The 27847-nt window shown below is 43.7% G+C and overlaps 1 long non-coding RNA gene and 1 other non-coding gene across 6 annotated transcripts in view; both read left to right on the top strand.

Moving 5' to 3' along the window:
- The window catches only part of LOC121820643 (uncharacterized), a 98072-nt gene that overhangs the window by 32865 nt on the left and 37360 nt on the right, over positions 1–27847 (top strand). Inside the window, exons 1-2 of one of the 5 annotated variants that reach the window (XR_009597602.1) lie at positions 22020–24947; positions 27412–27544. The exons of 2 other annotated variants lie outside the window; for them this stretch is intronic. This is a non-coding gene — a long non-coding RNA (uncharacterized LOC121820643). Of the gene's footprint in view, positions 1–12206; positions 13440–19817; positions 27545–27847 lie in introns of those variants that run through there. 2 more of the 5 variants (XR_006061267.2, XR_009597599.1) reach the window with 2 other exon arrangements.
- Positions 13486–13559, top strand: TRNAR-UCU (transfer RNA arginine (anticodon UCU)). The gene has a single exon. It is a non-coding gene; the product is annotated as a tRNA-Arg (tRNA).

Here is a 27847-nt window from a genome sequence, read left to right as displayed (position 1 = left end):
AAGCATTTGGGAAAACAGGCACCTTTATTTATTGTTAGTAAGGATGTAAATTGGTGCAATCTTTTTGCAGATATTTTGGCAGGATGTATTAAAATTAAAAATAGAAATACCAGTAGTGCTATTTCCACCAACCTGTGCTGTAGATCTATTCACACGAGTGCCATAATTTATGTACAAGAATCACATCATTGTTTACAGTAGTGAAAAATGGAAAAAAATCTGAATATCCATCAACAGTGAATTGGTCAAATAAATTACACTACAGTCATACATTGTAATAACATTTAACAGTTAAAAAGAAGGAGGTGAATTTATATGTACCAACAAGGAACGATAACCAAGATGTATTGTTAAGAGGAAATGCAAAGGTGATACACATATTGTTATCCCTATTGTGTAAAGTAAGAGAAAAAACTAAAAAGACATGTTTGCATATGTTATATTTCACATATAACATGTGAAAATGTGTGTTGATGTAGATGAATAGGTACTTACTGGCTGTGTGTCCTTGGGAAGGATGCTTAACCTCTCAATATCTTATTCTCCTTGAATGGAAAATACAGATAATAGTAGTACCTATCCCCTAGGGTTGTGTGATGTGAGGCTTAAATAAATTAATCTACTTAGAGTGCTTTGAATGGTGCCTGCCTGGCACATAGTACTCACTCGATGAGTGCCCCCACTATTCAAACATATATTAAACTTGGAGAATTATTATTTGGGAGTATGGGCGTGAGATTTCAGATTCTGAATTATTTTTAGAGCTTATTCTAAAGAGGATCATTCAAAGCTGATTTAGAAATCCAGGAACAAAATCAGACAGTCCTGAGTTGGGCGATGCTGTTGGAAATGGAAAGGAGACTCTGAGTTTGGTGTTGGTGATGGAAGGGCCGAGAGTCAGAAGGCAGGGGCCACCCTCAGTTTGGGGTTTTGACTGATAGAAAACGCTGCAGCGTGGAACAAAGTAGTGGAGATAGGAGGCTGTTTCTGTAGGGTGAAGTATTTTGGAATGGTGCAAGGTCAGTTTTGTTTTACGTTATGTTCTTCAAGCTTCTGGGATCCCATTTACTAGGAAGTAGTCAGTAGACTGGATGTAAACACTGGCGCTCTGGAGAAAGATGAATGCTCCAGCCACCGTTTGAGGTAGAACAGCAGAAAACGTCTCCAGTTCTTAGGTCTCATTTTAAGGATTTCCATCTAATATTTCCATCATAAAAATAAATGATTGTGATATCATGGAACAATCTCTGGGTAAGGGGGCAGAGAACCTGTTCTAGTCAATTTGTTTGCTTACTAATTTTTTCCCCCCAACAAATATAAATTGAGCAGCTCTCATGTGCCAGACACCGCTCAGACTGATGAGGTAGAAGGAACTCAGCCGCTCACCATCTGATTTAGGAGACAGATATGCACAAAATTGATTGCAATACGGTGTCCTCGGTGCTCCAATAGCCACCTGCACAAGGATCCAGTCTGCTTAGGGTTGTGGAGGAAGTCAGGGAAATGTGATAGAACATGAGATGGCTGAGCTGAATCTTCCAGGAGGGAAACAATCCTCCAGGAAGATGTGAGGGTGTGGAGAAGGGAAGGGCCTTCCAGAAAGAGGAAGCATTGCATCTCAAAGCATGTTAGCATGGGACTGGAACAGCTTTTTTGTTGGTGGTGGTAGCTTTTTTGGGTTTCTATTATAGAGAACTGTAAGTACTTTGGCATGGCATGGCATGGGGGTAGGGGTAGAGAATATTAGTAAGTGAATTGAAAAAAGTGGCAGGGATCAGATCGTAGGTGGCAGGAGAAATATTAGTAACCTCAGATAAGCAGATGACACCACCCTTATGGCAGAAAGTGAAGAGGAACTCAAGAACCTCTTGATGAAAGTGACAGAGGAGAGTGAAAAAGTTGGCTTAAAACTCAACGTTCAGAAAACTAAGATCATGGCATCTAGTCCCATCACTTCATGAAAAATAGATGAGGAAACAATAGAAACAGTGACAGACTTTATTTTGGGGAACTCCAAAATCACTGCAGATGGTGACTGCAGCCATGAAATTAAAAGACGCTTGCTCCTTGGAAGAAAAGCTATGACCAACCTAGATAGCATATTAAAAAGCAGAGACATTATTACTTTGCCAAAAAAGGTCCATGTAGTCAAGGCTATGGTTTTTCCATTGGTCATGTATGGATGTGAGAGTTGGACTATAAAGAAAACTGAGCACCGAAGAACTGATACTTTTGAACTGTGGTGTTAGAGAAGATTCTTGAGAGTCCCTTGGACTGCAAGGAGATCCAACTAGTCCATCCTAAAGGAGATCAGTCCTGAGTGTTCATTGGAAGGACTGATGCTGAAGCTGAAACTCCAATACTTTGGCCACCTGATGCAAAGGACTGACTCATTGGAAAAGATCCTGCTGCTGGGAAAGACTGAAGGCAGGAGGAGAAAGGGATGACAGAGGATGAGATGGTTGGATGGCATCACCGACTTGATGGACATGAGTTTGAGCAAGCACTGGCAGCTGGTGAGGGACAGGGAAGCCTGGCATGCTGAGTCCATGGGGTCGCAAAGATTTGGACACGACTGAGTGACTGAACTGAACTGAACTGAACTAGGCCACAGGGGAACATTGAGGGGTTTCACTGTCCAGAAAAATCACAATTGCTCTTGTTGCTGGGATGGCAGATGGGTGGAAGGGGAAAAGGGATGGTTAGAGGTAGACAAGTGAGGGGTTATTAACAGTTTCAAATTGTCGTGGTTTCAAAAGAGGAAAATAGAGGAACTAAAAGCAGTGAGAATGGAGAGTGAGGGACAGATTTGAGAGCTAGTGAAGAGGCAGAATTGGTAGAACTCAGTAGCTGATTAAATTTGGAAGATAAAGGTGAGGAAAGGAGCATTGACAGGCTCCATGTTTCCAGCTTAAGTGACTGGATGGTCTGTTCCTTCTCCCCAGGATATATCAAATCAATCTTCTTCTTTCCATTTGCTGTTGTGTAATCAGTTCTATTTCTGGGGTCCAGATCGCATCATAACTTACCTTGATGACTGCCAAAGCCTCCTCGCTGTGACCTCTTGAAGTTATCTACCATGCAACATCCAGAGTGATTTATCAAAAATGCAAATCAAATCATAGTGTCTCCCTTACTTAAAACCTTTCATTGCCTCTGCATCTGCTGCAGGATGAAAATCGAAGGCCTTTAACATGACATATAATGGTCTCTAAGATGTGGTCTTTCCAGCCATATTCTTTGTCATTCCCCGCCTGAGACCTTGGACTTAGGCAACCCTTCATATCTTACAGTATCGCACACAGAGCTATATGCTTGCTTGTTCTCTTCCCTCTAAAGTCTTTAGCGTGCCTTCCTTTCTGTGTTTCCCCAGCACACACACCACCATACACTCTCCCTGCCCCAACTTCTTTTGCTCCGATTAACAATAGTTCTTACTTTAAAACTCAGATTAGGTGTGCAGCTCTGGGAAACTCGGGCCTCGCAGCCTGGATTAGTTTGCCCGTATTTTTGGATATTATGGCACACTGGACCTTCCTTTACAATCATTCAGCTTTTTTCATTTTATGATTCTGTTTATTTTCTGTTTCTCACCATAATCCAGAGCAGATACAGTATCTTCGTGATCTCTGTCTCAAAGGCCTAGCACATTTCCTGGTATATGATACGTATTTATGCGCCCGTGGAATAAATAAATTAATAAATGAGTCGGCACTACCATTAGCTAGATAGGTGGACCAGGAAGAGCAGAAGATTGATGGGGAACTATAAGCTCAGATTTGTACGTTTTACAATTGAGATGCCTGCGAGTCACATAGGGATGGCTATTTCAGGGCAGCCAAATATATCAACCTGGCTTTCAGGTGAGATGTCTGGCTTTCAGATACGGGTGTGGGAATTTTTAGCTCATAGTTGGTAGTATATGGTGTGGTGCTGTTTAAGATCATTCACGGTGAAAATATGAGGAGAGAGAAAGGCACACTTTAGGGCAGTATTTTTGACCACAACCCAAAGAAAAAGTGTAGTTGTTATTATGCCCCAGAACACATACACTCACACAAATCCATGTACATGTAACTAAAACAAAAAATTTTATGAAACAGTATATAGTCCTTTTAGACAGTGATGCCCTCTGATGTATTTTTTTTATTTCATCCTGTCTTATCCTAGCCTTTCATTTCTTTTCTATTTAATAATATGCAAATGCTGCTAAACATTCTGACTGGCCGTCTGATCAACAGTCCTCTGTAGAACACTGATATCTAAGAAGGAAGAGCAGGGGCTCGTGACGGAGGCTGAAAAAGAAAGCGCGGGGGGTGGGGGCACTGAGAAGTAGGTGGCAAATTAGAAGAGAGCAATGTCTGTCACAGAAACCAGAGGGGCGAACATGTTTGAGAGAACAGAGGTGTGGTCAATGGTGTGAAATGCTGCAGAAAGGTGAATTGAGACTATCGAATTTGGCGAGGGCATTTTTGCATTATCCTGGTTGAAGTCAATTGAGGAATGGGTAGGGAGTAAGAGAAGAAAGCCTGAGCCTAAGCTCTTCTTTATAAAAATGGACGCTGCCTGGCAGTAGTCTACTGAGGATTTTCTCATCCTTTATCTCATTTACTCCTTAAAGGCAGTATTGTTTGTGTGTGTTTTAGAAATCAGAAGAGTAATTCAAACCTCAGAGAGGTTCATTTAGGTGCCCCATGTGCCCATCATCACATAGTAAGTTGGAGAACTGAGATTCAAACCTTGGTCAATCCCGACTTTAAAGTCTGTATCTGTCGTTTTCCAATTGCACCGTAATGGTTAGCCTATTTTTGTAATTTTGGATAAGTAATTTAATTTCTATGGTCACGAGTTTATGAATCTATGTAATTACAGATGGAGAGGGTTGACAAAAATTATAGACTCCAGAAATATAGAAAATAAAGAGCTAGCATGTACTCACTTAGCATTATCAATTTAATTTCAAACTATTTTTAAAAATTTATTAGTGTCATAAGAGCATGTGGTAAAAATTCAACTGATGCGTAAGGTTAAAAATGAGGCAATTATTTTAACCTCATTTTCCATTTGGAGCCTTCAGTGGTCCTGGGAAGAGTTTATTCAATACTTTTGATTTTCTAATTTATCAGTTAAGTCTGACTACTTAACTGATTTAAGCATTCTGGTCTTCCTCTCCCTCCCCTTCCCCATACCCAATGCATAACGACTGTGTTGAAGACTCCAGTGATTCAGTGATACCATGCTGCTGCTGCTGCTGCTGCTGCTAAGTCGCTTCAGTTGGGTCCGACTCTGTGCGACCCCATAGACGCCAGCCCACCAGGCTCCCCCATCCCTGGGATTCTCCAGGCAAGAACACTGGAGTGGGTTGCCATTTCCTTCTCCAGTGCATGAAAGTGAAAAGTGAAGTTGCTCAGTCGTGTCTGACTCCTCGCGACCCCACGGACTGACCCCCAGGCTCCTTCGTCCATGGGATTTTCCAGGCAAGAGTACTGGAGAGGGCTGCCATTGTCTTCTCCACAGTGATACCATAAAGGAAAAATAACGGCCCTGAAGTTTAACACTGCTCTTTTTTATGCATGAAAGTTAAGAGTACATCCTAAGAGTTCTCATTACAAGGAAAAAAAGATGTTTTTAAATTTTTTTATTTGGCTGTGCCAAGGGTTAGTTTTGGCATTTGGGATCTAATTCCTCGACCAGGGATTGAACCTTCGCCCCCTTGCATTGGGAGCACGAAGTCATAGCCACAGAACCACCAGAGAAGCCCTGGGAAGAAACAGTTGTTTTTTAAATTTTGCATCTATATGAGATGAATGAGTGCTATGTTTTATCTAAGGATTCAATCTGTTAAAATGTGCTTTCACCTACCTGTTGGTTGATGTATTTCATTAAAAGATGTTTTGATGATAGATTTTTTTTTTAAAAAGGCACCAAAGCAGGAGTCAGAAAACCCGGAATTGAGTGCCAGCTTTGTGAATGACTAACTGGCTGATCTCGAGCAAATTCTTTTATCTGGGTGGCAGATAAAAGTTTCCTGTGTTTTTCTTAAGGTAACTGAAAGGGGGGCGAGTCACTAAAGGGGGGCCTACAGAAAGCCGCCTTACCCAGTGCTGCTGTCTGTCTCCTAAACACCACAGCCTCTTCTTCCTTTGTCTCTTCCTCTACCCTGTGGCCGTTTCCAGGCCCACCTGGCCCTCCTGTCCTTCCTTGGGCTATCCCCCTCTGAACACAAATGTGGGGAAAGTTCTCAGAATCTCACTTCCTGGGACGAATCTTACGGGCACCCCGTGCCTGTCAGTGGATGCCTCCTGTGGAGGGGTGGCAGAGGTCGGAACACAGCTTCCCCGCCCCACCACTTCTGAGCCGAGTGACTTTGGGCATGTCACTTGGTATCTTTCATCAAGGTTTTTCTTTTGTAAAAGGAGCATAAGGATAATCACTTTTTCCATAATCTAGGGCTGTTCTGATGCTAAAATGAGATAAAAAGTTCAAAACCCTTTTATCATCATTATGTCTATTGTTAATAATGACTCTTAGAATCATAGATAGGTAGCACGAGGAAGGACCTTGGAAATTCAGCTGCCGCTTTGTAAAGGAGGAGAAACTGAACCTGGAGGAGAGCAACCGGTTTACTTAAGGTAAAATGCTTTCCCGTAACCCTGTTTTCAGTGTGGGGACTGTGTACTCTTTAGCTCAGGCTTTAGAAGTCCCAGTCTTTTGTAGGTAGTAATGGACTGTCGTGTAAGGATAGACTGTATAGTATAGATGTTGCTATGGCTTGTCACTGGCATCACCTACTCAACGAACACGAACTTGAGCAAACTCCAAGAGATAGTGAAGGACAGGGAAGCCTGGTACGCTGCAGTTCATGGGGTCACAAAGAGTTGGACACAACTTGGTGACTACACAACAGCAACTACAACAATCACTTGTCAAGCAGAAGGTCCTTACGTGAGGACACATTTAGTTCCTGGAATCGAAACTTTCGTGAATGTACTTTTCAGTTTAATGAAACTGATGTATTGTAAAAGATGAGTACCTTTCTTGTCTGGCCATTATGGAGTCTGCTTTGCTGTGTTCACCTCAAGGTTTCTTCCTGGCTGAACAGGAAGTGGAGCTGAGGTAGGCAAAAGAGAAAGAAAGCCCAGTTTACTCCTAATATTAGGCAAAACCAATGTTCTTGAATCCCTTGGCCAATGACTACAGAGTAATTGGCATTTTAAGGATGCATCTTCTAATTCTTTGACCTCTAGCCTAGAGCGTTTGACCTTTTAAGAATCAAGGGCCCCGTGTCTCTATGAAGATTAAGAAGCCTAGATGCCAGCCTGTCCTCTGGTAACTCAATGCCATGGGGATTAGCAGGGCCCTATTTGGGGTCTCCCGGTTTTAAAGCCAGTGGTGCACAGAGCCCCGATCTAAGAAGTATAGGAGACACAGGTCTGTCGTGGAGACAGGAAGATTCCAGGATGTCTAGAGGTGAAAATGGAAAAGAAGGGAAGGACCAGCAGGTCATTCTGGACAACCCTCAGGAATCTTGATCAGTGTGGACTGGGTAGGGAGATTCAGAACAAGAACTAGAAACTGAAGATTTAAGAAGGAGAAAAGGTCTGGGCTAGGAAGTTTGGGCGGAAAAGAAAGAGATCTGGGACATGAAATCTGGAGGAAGGAAAAATAGAGCCTGAGGATGAAGGAAAGACAAAATCAAGACTCTGGAGCCAAGTGACAGTCTACTGAGAGGGTGAGGGTCAAGGAGTGTGAGAGGCTGGGAAACTCAAAAAACCTTTGGGATAGTGGTTACGGAGGGCAAAGATGGAGAGGAGCAGTGGGCTGAATCTGGGAGAGACCAGGAACAGTGAGCTTGGGCAACAGTCTTAGAGTAGTAGATCCAAGGGGAGATGAAAAGAGAGAGGGAAAGGGCCAAGAAATTGTGCCTTGCAGAGGATAGTGACTGGGTGGGAAGGGATTAGGGGTGCCAGCTGCAGAATGTGGGAAGTAGTGAAATGAACATGAGTGAAGAGTGGTGTGGACAGAGGGGAAAGGACATTTAAATCAGGAAGTGACTAAGGTTGATGTGCCCTGAGGAAGAAGGAGAAACTGATGGAGATGGTGAGGAGAAGAAATAGTGGGAAGACGCAACAGGGAAGTTAGCATTGACACAGGAGAAGGGGATGACTTAGAGTTAGCAGTGGAGGCATGTGGAATCTTAGTTCCCTGAGGGATCTAACCTGCACCCCCTGCATTGGAAGTGTGGGGTCTTAACTCCAGGACTGCCAGGGAAATCACGAGAGAGCCTGGATTTTAAAGAGAAGAGTGTTGAACTAGAGAAGAAATACCAGAAATTACACATTTTGGGGGAAAACCTGGGTGAAGCTGAGAGAACATTTTCCAGCAAATTCCCAGAAAGATCTGGTGGGATGTGTCAGCCCACTTCCTCTTCTGTTGTTAGACACTGCTCAGAGAAGGCAATGGCACCCCACTCCAGTACTCTTGCCTGGCAAATCCCATGGACGGAGAAGCCTGGTAGACTGCAGTCCATGGGGTCGCAAAGAGTCGGACACAACTGAGCGACTTCCCTTTCACTTTTCACTTTCATGCACTGGAGAAGGAAATGGCAACCCATTCCAGTGTTCTTGCCTGAAGAATCCCAGGGATGGGGGAGCCTGGTGGGCTGCCATTTATGGGGTTGCACAGAGTCTGACATGACTGAAGTGACTTAGCAGCAGCAGCAGCTAGCTTCCTCATACTTTTTGACCAAACAGAGCATTTCATATCCTTGGAGATATACTCTCTGGAATTTTCTAGTCAGCTGAAAAAGATGGGAGGTAGAAGCAACCAGGAAGGAGAGATTCTATCTCCAGATTCTTCAGCATTCCTCAGACCACCTCCCCCGACCCCCCACAATAGGTTGACCTCGGTATCTCCACTGTGACCTTGAGTGCCCATTGGAAGTCCAGCCCATTTTTGAAATAAATTTGTTCTAGGTCTAGTTTCCAGGAAGCTTGAAAGGGCTGGATATCCCAGTGGGACTGAGTTAGACCTGGAATGGTGTCTGAAAGTTGGATGTTGTGATTAAAGCAAAATTGGCTCTCTATTTGTGCTCCTTTGGCTTGATTACAAGCTCAGTTATTACCTGGATTGTCTTACTTCTTTCTACTTAAAGGACAGGGAAAAGATGAGGAGGGAAAAAGCAATCTACAGTCAAGCTCCTTGACTGAAAGTGAAAAAATAGAAGTTCCTCAGTCATGATCTTCCCAACCCAGGGATTGAACCCAGGTCTCCTGCATTACAGACAGATTCTTTACCATTTGAGCCACCAGGGAAGTCTTGACTGAAGAAGGAAGGAAACAGAGGGCTTTGCTAAGTCACTTCAGTCGTGTCTGACTCTGTGTGACCCCATAGATGGCAGCCCACCAGGCTCCCCCGTCCCTGGGATTCTCCAGGCAAGAACACTGGAGTGGCTTGCCATTGCCTTCTCCAATGTATGAAGGTGGAAAGTGAAAGGGAAGTCGCTCAGTTGTGTCCGACTCTTAGCGACCCCATGGACTGCAGCCCACCAGGCTTCTCTGTCCATGGGATTTTCCAGGCAAGAGTACTGGAGTGGGTTGCCGTTGCCTTCTTCAATAGAAGGCTTTAGGAACATACAAACTTTATTATCACGGGTTAGAAAAATGCATGAGAGAAATAGACAAATGACAGGGAGCAAGGCCCAACAAAGATGCAGTGTCTGGAGAAGAACCAAAGGCCGTTTGCTTGCCTATGGGTATGTCCTCACTGCCTTGTGTAAAGAGTAGGGAATTACGAACTGAGTGCCTGTAACTTCTGCAGAGTAGGGCCTAGCTCCACAGGCCTGACTTTGCAAAACACCTTTCTCAACGTCCCTGGGAGGTGCTGACAATTGGAATGAGATGGGCTGACTCGTAGGGGTGAGAAAATAAGATATTGTTGGGGGCATTGGAAAATGGTATATGGAAACCACTTCGGGAGAATGTGCTCATGTTCATGTGAATGGATAAGATTTGGGACACTGGAGGGACTAGATGAAAGTATAGTGTGTATAGGCTGTACTCTCCAAACGGTTACACTGTCCTCCTCCATCTAATATCCTTTAGCATTTAAAACATGGATTTGTTGGTGTAGGTATAGGGAAGCTGTGAGCAGGGCCAAGATAGGATGTGGATTTAATTGTATTTGTTTCTGGGCCAGCGGGAGAAGTTTCTGGCATTTACCACGTGTATCCCAGCAACACTTTATGAATGAAATAAGGTATGAGCATCACCAGTGTGTCTGTGGGGTCAGAGGATGGTATTCAATTAGAGGCATGAGTAATGCTTGAGTCATAGATCTTTGGAGAATTCAATCAGTACAAAACATTTTTTTGGAAGGAGAATGTACTCATCTTCTTAAGGGTTTACATAAACACAAATGACATACCTAGCTTAGAGAAGAAAAAGATGTACTGTCTTTAATCATTTTGATGGCTTAACCTTATCTTTCCTTCCCCTTTAAAAACTACCACTTTCTTTGATTATTTCCCTCCTTATTTTCAAATTAAAAACCTAATTGAGAGACATTATTCACACTTATCAAGAAGCTTTATCTGATTGATGGATTTAAAGTGAAATAATAGACGTCAGAGGAACGTCTCTTATTTGATAAAAGCCCTTGGACAAAGTCCAGCATATTTTTGTTGATATAGAATATAAGTGTAAAGGGTCTTGGAGAGACTCTTGTTGGGGAGGGGTGTTTCTTTGCTAGAATGGAGAGGTTGAGGTGGGGAGTAACGGAGGGATAAAGGAAGGGTGTTCATGAGGAAGGAGATAACTCAGGCGAGATAGTCAAGAATTATACAACTCATGGGATTGAGGAAGGAGGGGGACAACATCTTAAAAGTCTCAGCTCATCTTTCTCAATAGCATTTTTTATTGCCCCCAGTTTACAGTGAGGAAATGGAAGATTGAAAAATTAAGTCATATTCTCAGAGTTCTGAAGCAAGCAAACTACATAGCTTGCTACTGAAGGTGGCTGTTTGGTTAATGTGAACCTGGAAAATCAGCACCTTATTTGGTGGGCAATAAGACTAATTCCATCCTCCCAGGTGGCTCAGTGGTAAAGAATCTGCCTGCCAAGCAGGACACACAGGTTTGATCCCTGGGTTGGAAAGACCCCCTGGAGAAGGAAATGGCAACCCACTCCAGTATTGTTGCCTGGGAAATCCCATGGACAGTGGAGCCTGGTGGACTACAGTCCATGGAGTCACAAAAGAGTCGGACAGGATTTAGCAACTGAACAGCAACAGACAGCAAGACCAATTCCATCTTTTCTTGTCCGTCTTTCAGAGTAGTTCCTAGATTAGAATTTACCTACAGGATCCTTGAGGGTGGGACCACGTCATCGATGTATGCCCTAGCCCCAGGTGCGAACATTTCAAACGGTGACTGAAGGTCTGGAGGGAGCTGGAGAACTGGGGCTGTTCATTCACGTTGTAGAGAACACATGATCTGTTAAGGTAGTGAAGCTTTGGGCAAAACGCGGGACTGGTAGATTTCTTGGGTATGGGGCTCAATCTCCCATAGACAGAGATATCTCCCAGAGCAGAGACAACAGTGACTAGGTCTGGTGGGAAGTATCCCGATAAGCTGGGCTTTCCCTTTCCTCATGCCTGTGGGGCTCATGGCTGGCCTGAGCATCGAGCTTCCCTTTACAAGCACGTGGGCCTCCTGATGAGTTCCCTGACTAGCACCTTGTTCCTGGCCACTCAGAGTAGTACAGCCTCTGGCCAGCACCAAGTTCTACGTGTCAGATTCTTGGCGTTGTCTAGGGTAAACGTGTGAAGAATGGTGCAGTCTGTGCCTCCTTGCTTTAGGTCCGTAATATGCATAAGCAGTTTTACTTTTCTGAGCTCCTCTCTGTAGGCCCAGACGAAAGGCAAGCTTGATTGGAGTGGCTGCTTTTCCCCAGGTGGTAGACTCTTCCCTATGCATCCCAGGCTGACTGAATCACCTTGCTCCCTGTTGCTCCCTGATCCCATCATTGGGGCTAGAGGAACGGATAGGGAAGTATGAGCTATTACCCTAGGATGCAGTCTTAGAGCTAGAAGGGCCCTTTAAGACCTTCTGATTGAAGCCCTTCCTATTGTCATGCTGTTCTTCACTTGGCCATCGCTTGTATCTTGAGCTGTAATTGGAGGCAGGGGGCAGTGACCAGAGCAGTAGCCCTAGAGGCGCACACTGAGGTGGGGGAGAAGGGCATTCTGAGCCAGCACTTTACTTGAGTTGTAACCTTTTCAGTGGGAGTGGGGTCATGAACACTGAATCACAGTATTTCGATCAATGTACTGTCATTGGGAACACAGAGACCAGTTGTCCCCTGATGTGTCTGGGAATCAAATAGGGTAAAATGAGCTGAAGGTGAGGTTGGAAGGACTTAGATTAGATTTTCAGAAGGACTGGCATAGTGGAAACAGTGATTGTAGCATTGTTTTCTCTAGGAGGCTTTTAAAAATAGGAACTGTTTTATTTGATCTGGGGTAGGTATGGAAGTCTTTATGTAAGGTTATGGAGTGGTGGACAGTTTGATTGTCTAAGGTCACCTCTAGCAAGCCCAAGCAGCTGAGAAATTCTCAATCTTTAAATAAGACAGTCCTGGAGGAAAGAAAGGCGGACTTGGAGCTGTAAAGGTGGGGGAGGGGAGGCAGGTATTCGTGGAGGGTTGCTTGAAGACCATCTGTGTTTCACTACAGAGCTGCCGCACTCACCCTCCCCCCTGTGTGCCCTTCTTCCCACCTTCCCTCTCTGTCTGTCTCTGTCTCTCAAACACACAGACCACTGCTCCGTCTCCACTCCCATCCTTAATTCTAGAGAGGATGCTGAAGGAACATCGTATCAGACTCCCGTTCCCTCTTCCCAGGCTCCATAGATACAGCTCTCAAAGCTGAGGGCTGTACCGTCTTCTGGAGCCCAGTTTCCCTGCTAGTCTTTGCTGCCGTTCACACTGTTTCTTTACGGAGGCAGCTTCTTTGTCTCGGGATCGAGGGTTTTCCTGAATCTCCCAGCTTTGCCCAGCCCCTGTCTGAGAATAGCTGGACTGGGATGAAACCACAGTGAGGGAGACGGGTGGAGGTAGAGCAGGCTTCGGGTTTCTCTCCTGGACTGGGTGCACTCTGCTTAATTAGCATGAGAATAGAAAGACGTTCTCCCTACCTCCCTTAGGGATGGGGAGGAACAAAGAGCAAAGACTCACGCTCTGTCCTACTCCATCAGAGATTCTGGGACTGGGGAAATGACCACTTTCACATTCCTCCGATCCTCTGCGGACCCCAGGACCCACGGTACTGAGAAAAGCTTTGATGGAGCCGGCTGGTGGATCTCCACTCCAGATTTTCCAGCTGTCCCTGTCCCCCCACCGCTCAAAGAGCAGGATGCTGAGATGGCTCGGTGATGCAGAAGGTATGTGCTTTTTCAGTTCTGGTGCTGATGCTGTGTGTGTGGTGAGGTCTCTGTGGCGCAATGGACGAGCGCGCTGGACTTCTAATCCAGAGGTTCCGGGTTCGAGTCCCGGCAGAGATGGTCACCTGGCAGGTACCTCTTTTATTTTATATGCTGTCATGCTAGGTTGATAGTTATATTTATTCCTCCCTGGGGGCTCTGGGAAGAGAAAGAAAACCCCTTTCCTTGGGAATCCTGGACCTCCCCTCATTTTCGTCTCCTCCCTCTTTGTTCTTTCCCTGTTCCTCCCTTATTAATTTTCTATTGTCTAGCGAAGGCTCAGATGCCTGCTACATCTCTCTGCTTAGTCTGACACAGCCTTTGAATCCTTTCTTCGCAGAAAAATCACTGGCAAAGAGTGAGCGGGATGCCTGGCCATAGGTTTTGAAACCACTATGGCTCCATTCCTTTACCTCTGAGCACGTGAAAAGGCAGATCATCCCATATGCGGATAAGGAAAAGTCCAGTTGTCCTCGAACGTAACACTCACCTTGACCAAGATGGGTCAGGAGGTGGATGGGGTCCTGTAGAGGGTGAGGACCTGTGCTGTCTTTGTCGGCTATCCTTTTGTATTCCAAAGGATAGGCTTTTGTGTGTGTGTGCTAGAGCTCATCACTCACTTCCTCATCTGCAAGGTGAGATGTAATCATTGTTCTTCGTCTCAGTGGAACAAACTACACAGCAGCACGCTAATTATCAGCAGGAGATGAACTTGTCCCCAGAAAGTCAAGGTCTTATACTTCAGCGGTCTTGACTGAAAAGTTCGCAGCCTTTCCTGCTCGCCGGACAGGCTTTGAGGTTGGTATCAGAATGTTCTTTTCATAATTCTCGGTTTCCAGCAAGCAGTTTTCTCACCAACTCTCTCATCCTGCATGCACTTCAGCTCTCTTTCCCTGTTTCATCTAATGGGCCATATTCAGGACGATTGGGAGCTTGGTCGAATTGGTTTTCTATTTTGGGCTGGTCTGGCTCTCTCCATTTCATATCGCAGCCTCTAGTCTGTTAGCTAGAGGGAACTGCCTGAGCCGGGAACTGACCTCCACCTCAGGTGAACTCAGGAAACTTGAGGAGACTCACCTCTCCTCCTGACTGCTGGGGAGTCAGCATGTCTCCAACCCAGGGCTCTGGACGGGTGACCAGAGGACACAGCCAGCTGTCACTTGTGCTCTGAAGAAGCTGGGGTGGGGTGAGATAGGAGAATCCAATCCATGCTAAGAAGTGGGGAATTGATACGGCAGACAGGAGGACTCTGGAAGGAGACTGATTTTTTTTTTTTTTTTTTTTAGCTTGGGGACTTGTGTGTGTTTGCAGCAAGCTGAAACTCCTGAAATTCTTTGGAAGTTAGTCTGGTACTTTTAAAGGGACTTAGGAATCTTGCAATAAGAACCAACACAGCTTTACCTTCCTGAGTTACTTTGATGGAACATCAGTTCTGATATTAACTCTTTCCTGACAGTCCGATGGATATGGCCTTTGGACCTGAAATCCCTGTACAGCCCTTCTGGAGCCTTTTATTTTTAACTCAGTTTATCCTAAATCTTTTTGCTTTAAGGTCAGGCCTGAAAGGAGAATTTGGTCTGTGTGTGTGGATGGGGGCTTGGGGGGTTGTAGGGAAGGAGTTTACAGAAGAGGCATTTCAGAGTTTTCAGCCATAATCCAGAATACTACCTGCTCTTTCTAGTCCACTCCTCCTCTGCATCATTCTATTATAATGGTGCTGCTGAGTGCCAACAGTTTCTAGCACTGTGAAAGTTTGGGACCAGGGTATACAGTCATCATGGCTCACTCTAAGCTCTTCTCGATTCTGGAAGCTCTCTGTGAATGTATTCTTTATGAAATGTAGTCTTCATGAAATTGTGGGAGCTGGGATGGGATGTGTGCCCAAGTAGGCAGTGAATTGAGATTCGTTCAAGTGCTTTATCAGGGTGCAATGTAGCCAGCTCCTCAGGTCAAGTTCTATATCAGTGAGAATTTAACTCCACAGATAATCCCACAAACCTGATTGTAGCTAGACAATGGTTTCCATTTTCTAACTTGGAATCAGGAGATACTGGTTTAAGTTGCAGCTTTGCCAAGTTTCCAAGCCTCTCTGATCTTTAACTTGCTTATTTATTAAAACAAAATTGTACTGTCCATCTTCCAAATGTGAAAATGAATGAGAAAGTCCATTGTACAGCTCTATATAGCTCTGTAGAGCTGTGTACAAGTATCTAGGTTTTGTTAGTTTGGAGGTTGCTTTTGTCTCACTCCACAGCATGAAGAAAAGGTGCCTGGCCAGACAGTAGGGGAATGAAAGGCCCTGAATGATCAGCCGCTGCCTGGAACCTCCAGGGTGGCTGTATGCCACCAGCTGGGGCTGGTACTAACCTGTGCTACCCTAACAAAGAGGATGGAATGGGCTTTCTAGCTGGTGGAGTCCTTCAGAGGGCAGATGGCCCCTGTGTGCCTTATGTAGGTGACTTCATCTCAGCCAGGTAGGTAGAGGTCCCTGCTGGCTACACCACTGAAGGGAACTAAAAGCTTCCACTTATTTAGGCATCACCCAGCTTTTAGCTCTCTCAGTCTCTGAGGGGTGATGTTTTGGGAACTAGTAGAAGAACATCACCAGGACCAGTGGCAAGATTTTCCAAACCGGTAAAAGTTCTTATATATGTGCTAGCAACATTTTTCTTAACACAAGAGAGAGAATTTTTAATTTGTGAATATCATAAGTATTACATTTTAAAGATACTCAATATAAAATAGAAATGGATAGATTAAAAACAAATAAAGTCACTTCACTGTAGGACTCAAATGGTTCACAGGTGCTGAAAATGACCATTAATTACAAACTGTGCAGACAGGATATGTCTTATTTATTATTGTGTTCTCACCACTTGAAATATGGTCAGCACTTGATGGATATGTTTGAAAGAATTAATGCTGACTTAGACTGGCTGTAAATTATGTAGATAAAAAAGAGAAAGAGCTTTATAGCTCCTAGGGATCAGGAACACAGGCAATGTCTTCTTGCATTAATTCATCCACTTTACAAATATTTATCAAGCACCCACTTTATGCCCCTTTCCAGGCACAGGGATCCAAAACAGCATTTCCCACTTCCCTCATGGAGTGCATATTTCTGTGACAGAGACAAGGAATAGGTAGGGAAATAATATTACGGTAGAATTGCAGGTAGAGATACCTGCCGGAGGAATCGATGATAAAAGAGTGATGTGAAGCCTGATGGTCCCGGAAGACTTTCCCAGGAGGTGGCATGTGAGTGGAGAGGAAATGAAGCAAGAGAGCTCGATGAAATCCAGATGATGGGCATTCCAAACAGAGAAACAGCAAGAGCAGAGAGCCTGGGGTGGGCATGGGCTTGGTGACTTGGAGGGAAAGCACAAGGGTTAGTGTGGCTGGAGCGGAGACAGTGATGAAGAGAGTCAAGCTCAGAGATTAATATGGGACATGTTGGAACTTCCCTAGCAGTGCAGAGGTTAAGATTCCATGCTTCTAATAAAGGAGCATGGGCTCAATCCCTGACTGGGAAACTAAGATCCCACATGCCATGGTAGTGTGGTTAAAAAAAAAAAAAAAAATACGGGGCACGTCATACAGCATAATGTACTCAACCCCATCACAGCCAACTCTGCCTTGTGTGTTAAGTCTAGTATCTCCTCACTTTTCCTTTACTATCCTGAAATGAAGTTTATAGGTAATACAACGTATAAGTATAATTAAAACAAATCAATAAAATTCATTTTTTTAAAATATAAGGAAATATAATAAATGCTATGTATTTTAATACATAAATACCACACTAGCAGTCTTATACCTATATGAAGAATCACCTCCAATGCAATAACTATAGATGCTGATATCCAAAAAAAGTGCAGGTGTATTATAAATATCACAAAGAATATCAATCATCAGCAGTGTTGTGATTTTCCAAACTGGTCCACACTTGTTGATAAATTTATGATCAAAATAAATTAAATATTCTTGCAAAGCATGCACCATTTTGCATTCCTGAATATTTTAGGAAATTTTAAACTATGCAGAAAATTGTATTTATATGGAAAAATGAGATAGACTTTAGGTCCAGATACCAGCAACTAGCCTTTCAGTAGGTCATTCAAAAGAAGTACACCACGTGGGGCAGATCTTCTTTGTGTGAGATTCATCTACATATTGCAGGACACACGAACTCCAGGTCCCCTTCCTCTCTGTAGCTAGCAGTGGTCCGCAATCATTACAGAAATAAAGAAAAAAAAAAATACTCCACCAAATTTTGAAATCACTACCTCAGGGCTATTGCAGACCAAGTGGTAAGTCTTGTAGATCAAGCTTTCCTTCATGCTAATGAAAAGTCATTGGTGGGTTTGAGCAGAGGAGTGGTGGAATCTGATTTATTTGTTAAAGGGTTAATTTTGACTGTTGGTAAAGAATAGCCTGTGTTGGGGAGAAGGGAATGTTTTCTGGTCTGCTGGACACAACACCTTTTAGAAGCAGCTGGGTGTGGCACTGTGGTTCCCAAGTGACACCACTAGAAATGGAGGGTTTTATAACAATGTCCCCCTACAAAAGTGATCTGTCATTTCTGGAGAGCTAGCCTGGCACAGATCAGTTATATTTTGTCTAGGAACTAGTTAGTTTATTGTCTTTACAATGATTCCACTTACTAGCAAAACTGTTCGTTTTCATTTGCATTTAAAAGCCATAGGAAATGGAACCTACTCTCCTAAACATGATTTCAGTGTTTATGTCTTTTTTCAGTTCCTATGAATTGTAATGGAACAGAACGTCTTTAAACTTCTTTGTGTCCTCCTCGGAAGATGTGTCTTTTTGCTTCTGTAATGTAATGTTGTCCTATGATGGTTCTACTGAGAGAATGGACGGTGGGCGAGACACAGAGTCTTATGATACAAGAAGCTGGAAACACAAGTATAGCGGAGGAAACAACTGTTTGGGGACAACACGGACCTGGGTCTGCATCAGCGGTCTTGCTGTCTACTTGTGTAACTTTGGGCATGCACTAGGTTTCTTTTTTTTTTTTTTTTGCACTAGGTTTCTTGAGCCTTGGTTTCCTCTTCTAGAAGAGCCAACTAATATCTAGAATTAAATAAGGTAAAATGGAAAAGGGTCTGGATAGGTAGATCCATAATTGGTACAGAAACAAACACTAGCTTCGTTTGTTTACAAATGGTTTGTCCAACCAGCCTTCTTCAGATTGAGCGTTTCAAGCTAGTTTCTTGGAGATTGTGTGTGAGGCTCTGGGGGACTTAGCCATGGGCCACATGTTTCAAGGTATGGCGATACCCTGAAAATGCTTGGGCATAGTGGAGTGCTAGAAGGAGTAGGAAATGCATGATGCATCTTACAGTAGTCGCCACCAAGAGGATGGTCTCCTGTGCTCACTAGGAAGCGCTGGACTTCTCTCGGGCTCTGAGCATAGAAGCCTGCAGGAATCGTTAGTCCTGTTCTGGGAACAAGGTTTCACAGGCCCCATGGGGAGGGTTTCGTGAAGTCTTTTCAACTAGGAGAAATGCTGGGCTTTAAAGCCAAGTATGAGCACCAGGGTGTCCAGAGAACAGACAGATTCCTGGGGAGCTGGGAGGAGATAGGGGCCCAGAGGTTGGCTGCTGTGTTTCTGGCCAGGGCACTTTCTGGGAGTTGCCTGCCATAGACCCAGCCCAGTCCTGAGTTTTGGAGGAGCATCATCTGGGAATTGCTAACAGCCCCTGATAATCTTTTTGCTACATCTATAGTCCACTTTTGAGGAGGGTCATGGTGCCATCTAAAATAGCAGACAATTTAGCACCAATTATACCTATTTTGAAGGAATATGCAGCTTATTTTCTTTTCTAATTATGTACAAACTTCCAACAGTACTTAAACATTTTTTTTACTTAACTGTGCCCCTAACAGTGGAGGAGAGTGATTTTTTTACCCCCAGATGTCAGGAAGCAGAGACTAAAGTGGTTTTTGACAAGTACAATATTTCTTTGAAGTCTTATGCTTTATGCTATATTTTAGTACAGTTTGGGGGTTCTGCTTCATTATACCTGTATTTTTAGGTACATAAATAATTATCTGGCTGCAAACTTTACAGTAAAAATAGTGCTTGGCATGTCCCACATATGAGTATCTTGTATATACTAGTTATAAAAGCACAGAAATATATTAATATTAAAAGTGAGTTTGTGACCCCTGAGTATTCACTCAGAGATGCCGGGGGAGGCAGCTTGGAGACAGGTTAAGTATATAGAAAACTGACAGAGAATGAACATTCATTCAGTTACTCATTCAACAAATACTTAGCGCCTACTGTGTGCTAAGCATTGAACTAGGTGCTGGCGGGATACAAGGATGAACAAAGAGAGGCACAGATTATCACGCAAATACATTGTAGAATTGCAACTACGAATGAAAGGCAGACGATAGAGGGGAGGACGTTTATGATAGAGGGAGCTGACCTCCTCGGAGGGGCCAAGGAAAGCTTCTTCCAGGAAATGTCTCTTGACTTGACTCTGAAGATCAGTAGGAAATAACCAGGCAGAGAATGAAGGAAAGAGCTTTCCAGACAGAGGAACAGGGAGCACAGAGGTCTCATGGTGGGAGAGAGAATAAATGGCTAAAAAGTGAGTGTGGTTTGACTTCAGAGAGGCAGGCAGAAAGAGGCATGAAATGAAACTGGAGAGAGACAGGAAGCTGACCCACAGGGCTTTGTCATGACTGTAGGGGTTTTGTCTTCATCCGAAAAACAGGCGAAACCACTGAAGGGTTTTAAGCCAAAGAATAATGTGATTAGCTTTGCATTTTAGAATGATTGCCCCAGCTGCTGTTCAGAGGACAGGGTGGAAAGGTGCCAAGACAGACACTGGAGCTGAATAGCAGTTCAGTAGTCGTTGTGAGAAGTGAGGTTAGCTTGGATTGGGCGGTGGTGGTGGTGGTGTAGTTAGAGAAAAGTGGATGGGTTTTAGAGATATTTATGAGCAAAAATGTGCAGGATTTGGTAGTAGATTGGCAATGGTACAAAAGAAGGAGCTGGCAGATGTGACTCCAAGATTTCTGGCTTGCCTACTATTGACCAAGACAGGAAAACCCTGCAAGAAGGCCAGGTTTGGGGTAGGTGAGCTCAGCTCTGAGCTTCTAACTTTGAGGTTCTTTGAAGCTGAGAGCTGGGTCAGGGTCTGAATCAATGATTTACATTTTGGGAGTCATCTGCATGCTGGAATTTGAAGCCAAAAGTGTGAATGAGATCACACAAGAGAAAGAGTAGGGTGAGAAGGACCTAAGAATGAGCTAAGAAAAACTCTACTGTTTAATGGCACAGTAGAAAAAGAGAGAAGCAATGGCAAGGGAAGTGGGAGGGAAACCAGAATATCATTTCTGAATTCAAAGGAAGGGAGCATTTAAGAAGGGACTTGATTGAGTACCACGTGCCAGTGCAGAGCCAAGAATAAGCAGAACTAAACTTATCCGTTAGAGTAAGATATGTGAAAGCCGGTGGCAGTTTTTTTTTTTTTCACTTTCTATGGAGTAAAAGGGCAAGAAACCAGATTGGGGTGCAGAGGGAAGGGGAGGGGAGGACGAGGGGAGAACACAGAAAGGCTACTCTTAGAAGTCTGGCTGAGAAGGGATGAAGGAAGGCTGGTGAGCTGGAAGGCAGGAAGAGCCAAACAAGAGTGTCTTTTTTGTTTTTTCCTTTTAAAACGTTTCACTTTGGAAAACTTCAAATGTAAATAAATTCAACAGAGTAGTATTATGAACCTTCATGTACCCATCACTTGGTTTCAGCAATGATTAACTCACTGTCAAACTTGTACCTATACGTCCACCCGTTTTATTTGTGTTGTCAGTGGGAGAGACTTGAGTTGTTTGAAAAACCCCTGGGGAAGAAATTACTGAGAAGGAGAATCTGAATAGTCAAGAGAAAGAAATAGAGAAGAAAAGCATGAATGATGCTTAGGGTTTCGGAGAAAGTGGGAGGGGCATGGGATGTAGAGCATGCTAAAAGGGAGTCACTTTGGTGCCTGGAGAGCTGCCTTCTGTCTTGCTGAAGGAAGGAAGGAGGGCAAGCGGGTACCATGGGTGTAGATGCAGATTTGCTTGTTGGCGTCTGGAAGATAAGACAGTTTGACCTGCTGATGGACGTGGCTCCTCCTCCTCCTCTTCCTCCTCCTTTTAAAGGAAGTGATCATGCCATCTTCTGAGAGTAACTGGGAAAAAGAGGATGTTGGTGTTTAAAGAGAGCATAGAAATCTGGATTATTTATTGTGGAGAGAGAGAATGATGATATAGCAGGGAAGTGTGGCATATTTACTAGATGGTATTAAAGGACCAATTTGAAGGAGATGGACTGGCTCTGAGAAACAGACCCAATTTCACATACATATATATGTATATTTGCATGTCTGGCTTGTTAATGTGAGCCTTCATAATGTGCTGTTACTCTAGTCCCCAGTGGAAGAATGTGTTTAGGTGCAATGTATTTACGTGTTTCACAGAGTGCATGGACTCCATAATCTCCTGAGTGTGTAAGTAGAATATATATATATATAAAAGGAAGTGATTTTAATTCTTAAAATGTAGGTGTGTATAACCTGGAGAAGGAAATGGCAACCCACTCCAGCATTCTTGCCTGGAGAATCCCCATGGACAGAGGAGCCAGGTGGGCTACAGTCCGTGGGGTCGGAAAGACTGAGACTAAGCACAGCATAGGTGTGCCTAACAGCGCACTGGAGCTTGTGTTTCACATTAATTGGTTGAGGGCGCCACCTGCTGGAAATCTTACTTAGCAATACCACCCTGGGTTTTCTGATGCAAAATCTAAAATCTTTTTTCTCTGAAGTCCATGTTCTTGCAGACAGCAGTTCCCTTATGACATGTGAGCTTCATTTATTATATACTCTTTCATTTGTGTGTCGTCACAGACATTAAACTATGTTCTTTTCTGACTTGATTTTGGTCAAAGATCACATCTGTCCCATTTCAGCGCATGTGCTGTCTGTAAATCTCATCCATGATCCATATACAAAAGAAGAGAAATAAAATGTCAGACTTATCTGAAACGGCATGAGTGAGGAGTGGATTATTGGTTAAAGGTGTATAAAGCATAAGAGATAGAGTGCAATTTTATCCAGTTTAAGAGATGTCTTATTTAGTAATCCCTCAAATTCAGATGTTGTCCATAGTTTCCTATCAGAAATTCTCTTCAAGGTTCTTAAAGTAAAATATGTATTTCTCCATAGTTTCCCAAGTGACCCCTCAGGAAACCAGTCTGCTGTAAAGTATCCTTTTCATGGTCTGTCTTAATCTGAGTACATTATGATTCAAAACTTTTCTCCAAGATCTTTAGGTAACACCATTAAACTGTTTCTAGGTTTTTGTCAAATAATTCTTTTCCTTTGAATTAAATTACTCTATGGGAGAGTTCTGGGATGAATCACTCTTTTTTATTAGTTTTTTAAAAAATTTCTATTTCATTTTAAATTGGAAGATAATTATTTTACAGTCTCATCAACAGCAATCAGCCACAGGCATACACATGTCCCTTCCTTCTTAAGCCTCCTACGTCTCCATCCCACCCCTCTAGGTTTTCACAGAGCTGGCTTTGGGTTCTTTGCCTCATACAGCACATTCCCACTGGCTATCTGTTTCACATGTGGAAATGTATATGTTTCAGTACTACTCTCTCAAGTCATCCCACTCTCTCCCTCCTCCACCGTGAACAAAAGTCCGTTCTTTATGTCTGAGTCTGCTTTGCTGCCCTGCAAACAGGCTCATCCCTGCCATCTTTCTAGATTCCATATGTATGCATTAGTATACTAGAGTTGTCTTTCTCTTTCTGACTTACTTCCCTCTGTATAGTAGGCCCTAGGTTCATCCACCGCATTAGCACAGACTCAGATGTGTTCCTTGTGTAGCTGAGTGATATTCCATTGAGTATATGTACCACATTTTCTTTATCCATTCTCTATCAGAGAACATCTAGGTTGCTTCCATGTTTTCACTATTGTAAATAGCTGCAATGAGCTAGTGCTTCAGTGAACATTGGGGTACATGTGCCTTTTTCAATTATGGTTTCCTGAGAGTGTATGCCCAGTAGTGGGATTTCTGGGTCATATGGTAGTATTATTCCTAGTTTTTAAAGGAGTCTCCATACTGTACTCCACAGTGGCTGTATTGATTTGCATTTCCACTAACAATGCAAGAGGGGTCCCTTTTCTCTCCACCCTTCCAGCGATGGATAAATCACTCTTAATTGCTTCTTCTCCTTTAATTCAGTCAACTCTTAATTATGGTCATTTTTTTCATCTACAAATAATCATGATTCACAGGGAATTTAGAGAAATGCCAGTATAAAGTACTGAGTTATTCACAAGAAAAGCAGCATTTGTTCATTTATTCATCCAGTCCTCATTAAGTGCTTACTGTGTGCCAGGAACTTGGAGAAGCAATGGGGGAATGTGGGGAACAGGACAGACATGATTCCGATCCTTAGAGAGCTCGCTGTACATTGTGGAAGGCAGACATTGATTATAGCATCCCGGCATGTTCTGGTGAGCCCTCTGCTAAAATACATACAGAGAATGTCATGAAATATCTGGAAGGCTGAGAGTCATGGAAGTCTCCCTTGAAGAAGTGGTATGGAGCCATGGAGGAAAGGGAGAACAAAAAAAAACCTCCAAGAAGACTATGAGATAGGAGCCAAACGCTGAGAGCCAGATTATGGAGGGGCTGATAAATCTTTCTAAGAAGTTTGGATTTTATTATAAGAACAGATACCAGCAATGAAAAATTTTAACAGTTTGTGTGTGAATGGCAGCAGGGGTGGCCACACTCAGATTTGTATTTTGAAAAGATTATTCTAGCTGAAGTTTGGAGAAGGTCTGGAGGGAAAACCCTGACAGGACATAAGTTTCGAGGTATGTGTGATGTGGCATTGGCTTACGTTAGGGCAGTGGAGAAGGAGATGAGTGAGTGAACGTGAGAGATATTTAAGATGTTGAACAGATAAAACTTGGTGGAAATTGGTTAAGGTGTCAAAGGAAGAGATGAGTCCACAGTGGCTGCCAGCTTTCTGGCTTGAACAAAAGGAGGCGCCCCTTCATGAGACAGCAAGTGCTAGCCGAGATGTAGATTCTCAAGGCCAGAGAAGCTGAGTATTGCCCCTTGGACACGTTGAATTTGGGGTGTCTAAGATGTATTGGTACATATGTCTAGTGAATAACTAGATATATGAGCCTGGAGCACTGGGGAGGAATCTGGGCTGGAGATACAAGTCAGGATAATCAGCCTGTTGAGAGTAAATTGATGTTGTGGAAGTGGTCAATACCTCACCGAACATAAAGAAGAGAAGAATGACTAAGAAGCCCTGAAGAACACATCTTTTAAGGAATCATAAAAAGAGGAGGAAGCCAGCACAGAAGACCAGCCAGAGAGGCTGGGAGACAACCAGGAGGGCCAGTGCCAGAGCCAATGGTAAGAAGCTTTCAAAAAAAAAAAAAAAAAAAAAAGGAGAGAGAGAGAGAAATGTGCAACTGAGGCCAAAATTGCTGATAACAACAGATGTTTTTCTTTAGGATTTAGTGACACGTGGCCTTGTCCAGTGCAGGTCCAGTGAAGGGATACAGGCAATTTCAGTGAGTCCACACACAAGTAAGGGATGAGGAAGTGGGGCAGTGAGTGCAGAAAATGAAAATATCTGCTGTAAACTGGAGTTTAGGGACGCAGTGGGAACTGGCAGGAGAAGTATGGTTAGGGAGAAATACTGTTGTTGCTTGCTCTTTGGAAAGAAAAGGGTTGAGAATGGTTCAGTGTTCACAGAAATTATCCCATAAAGAAAGAAAGGCTGAAGGAAACAAGAGAGGAAGTATTCACTTGATAGTTTAGTCCCTAAGAAGGCAGCCAGAGATAATAAATGCATAAATAAATAATTCACTGCACCCCTTTTTTTGTGTACAGAAACTGTCTTAGGAGCATTATCGCATTTGACTCTTATGCAGCCTCTCTGAGAAGTTCTATTATTATTAGCCCATTTCTTTGAGATGTGGACACTGAGGCACAGATAGGTACCAAGGCCATGCAGTACATGGTGGGGCTGGGATTCATATCGGGGTATGTGACTTGAGACTTGTACCCTTGATCACAAGGCCTTGTTATGGGATCCACAGTCTAGCTGGAGATGTAAATGGGAGGTGTCCATCCTTGTTCTTGTAAGAGGTCTGGGGAGGAGGGGCTGGTCTGGATGCAGACAGGTGTCAGATTTGTTGGCATTATTAATTTCTTAGGGATGCCGTAACAAATTACCCCACTCTGGGTGGTGTCGGAGAAGGCAATGGCACCCCACTCCAGTATTCTTGTCTGGAAAATCCCATGGACGAAGGAGCCTGGTGGGCTACAGCCCATGGGGTCGCTAAGAGTCGGACACAACTGAGCAACTTCATTTTCACTTTTCACTTTCATGCACTGGAGAAGGCAATGGCACCCCACTCCAGTACTCTTGCCTGGAAAATCCCATGGATGAAGGAGCCTGGTGGGCTGCAGCCCATGGGGTCGCTAAGAGTCAGACACGACTGAGCGACTTCACTTTCACTTTTCACTTTCATGCATTGGAGAAGGAAATGGCAACCCACTCCAGTGTTCTTGCCTGGAGAATCCCAGGGACGGGGGAGCCTGGTGGGCTGCCGTCTATGGGGTCACACAGAGTCGGACACGACTGAAGTGACTTAGCAGCAGCAGCATCTGCTCTCCTTCCCTCTGAAGGGGTCCCTCGTCTGGGGCCGCATACCTCCGGTCTCTGCCTCTGTCTTCACTTAGCTGGCCTCTCTGTGTCTCAGAACTCTTTCTGCCTTTCTCTTATCAAGAGACCTGTTGTTGAATGTAGGGCTCACCTCAAACCCAGGATGATCTCATCTGGAGACTCTTAGTTACATTTGCAATGATTCTTTTTCCAATTAAGTTCACAGATTTTGAGGGTTAGGATCTGGACATATTTTGGTGGGGGAGGGGGTACTATTCAACCCACTACAGTTAGAAAGATGAAGGAGTTTCTGTCTGATGGATCCCTGTATTCTATGGAATAGAGTATGAGTACTTTTCTGAGAGTGAACTCAGAAGTAGAGGGGTCAAGTATCTGAGGAGTGAAGAAATCTGGCAGTGATTATTATTGAAATGTGGAGAGTCGACTGAATAGGAAACACAATATGTTTGTGGAGCAGCATGAAGAATGCAGATAAAGTTTGTTATCATTAATTTATAGCTGTGTGATTTTCTCTAACAGCAATTTGCAGCCAGGTACATGCATGGGGAAAGCTGACAGATGAAATGGCAGGAGTTACAGTCAACAGGCAGGGGCACAGATGGGGGGTTAGCAGGACAGAGGAGGAGGTTTAGGGTACTGGCGGGGCGGGGGGTGGAGGGTAGGGGGGTTCTGTCCATAGGAGCAAAGCTGGCTGTGTATGGAAACAACGTCCGAGGAGGACTAAGGATGGGTCAAAAGGCAGGTGAAACCCTGAGAGCAATTCAGTGAACTATCTATGGTGCTACAAGGTTATTCTCAGAGTGAGTGTGGAGTATTTGATTGCATTGGTTTACATGAGGAAAAGGATCTGGTTGCAGTAGAGGCGAAAGAAGGTTAATGGAAATGGACAAGTCAAGAGAGAAGGCAGGGATATAACAAAACAGAAACAGATTCAAGGTCATAGAGAACAGTGGTTACCAGGGAGAAAGGGGAAAGAGGGGTAAGGGATTAAGGGGTACAAACTACTGTGTATAAAATAAATAAGTTTTAAGGATATGCTGTGCATCGCGGGGAATATAGCCAGTGTTTTATCACAAGTCTAAGTGAAGTATAATCTATAAAAATACTGAATGATTATGGTGCACACCTGAAACTGATATAATGTTATAAATCAACTATGCTTCAATTATTTTTTTAAAAAAGAGAAGGCAAGATTCAGGACAGGCCACCCATGTGAACACTGAGTTACACAGAAGAATGACAGGACCTGGGTGGCAAATGCTGCTGATGGTGTGATGTTTGACCTGGGACTCAGTGGTTGGAAGAGGCTATTAAGGTGGGTGTGGCTCCCTTGGAATGACACTGAATACTGTGTTAGTGAAGATTCTAAGAGGAACAGAACCAATAGAGAGAGAGAAAGTGTGTGTGTGTGTGTGTGTGTGTGTGTGTGTGTGTGTGTGTGTGTGTTTACAGAGAGGGAGGGAGAGAGAGAGTTATTTATTGATTTATTATTAGGAACTTATGTGATTATGGAGGCTGAGGAATTCAGACGAAGGAGAATAGATAATATAGTTCCATTCCAAGGCAGGAGAAGACTGATGTTCTAGCTTGAAGACAGTCAGGTGGAGAAGAATTGTTT

The sequence above is a fragment of the Ovis aries genome, chromosome 1 (genome assembly GCF_016772045.2).
Source record: "Ovis aries strain OAR_USU_Benz2616 breed Rambouillet chromosome 1, ARS-UI_Ramb_v3.0, whole genome shotgun sequence".
NCBI lineage: Eukaryota > Metazoa > Chordata > Mammalia > Artiodactyla > Bovidae > Ovis > Ovis aries.
Note: the sequence above shows the minus strand (reverse complement) of the source record. Positions and strands in the feature narration are given on the sequence as shown.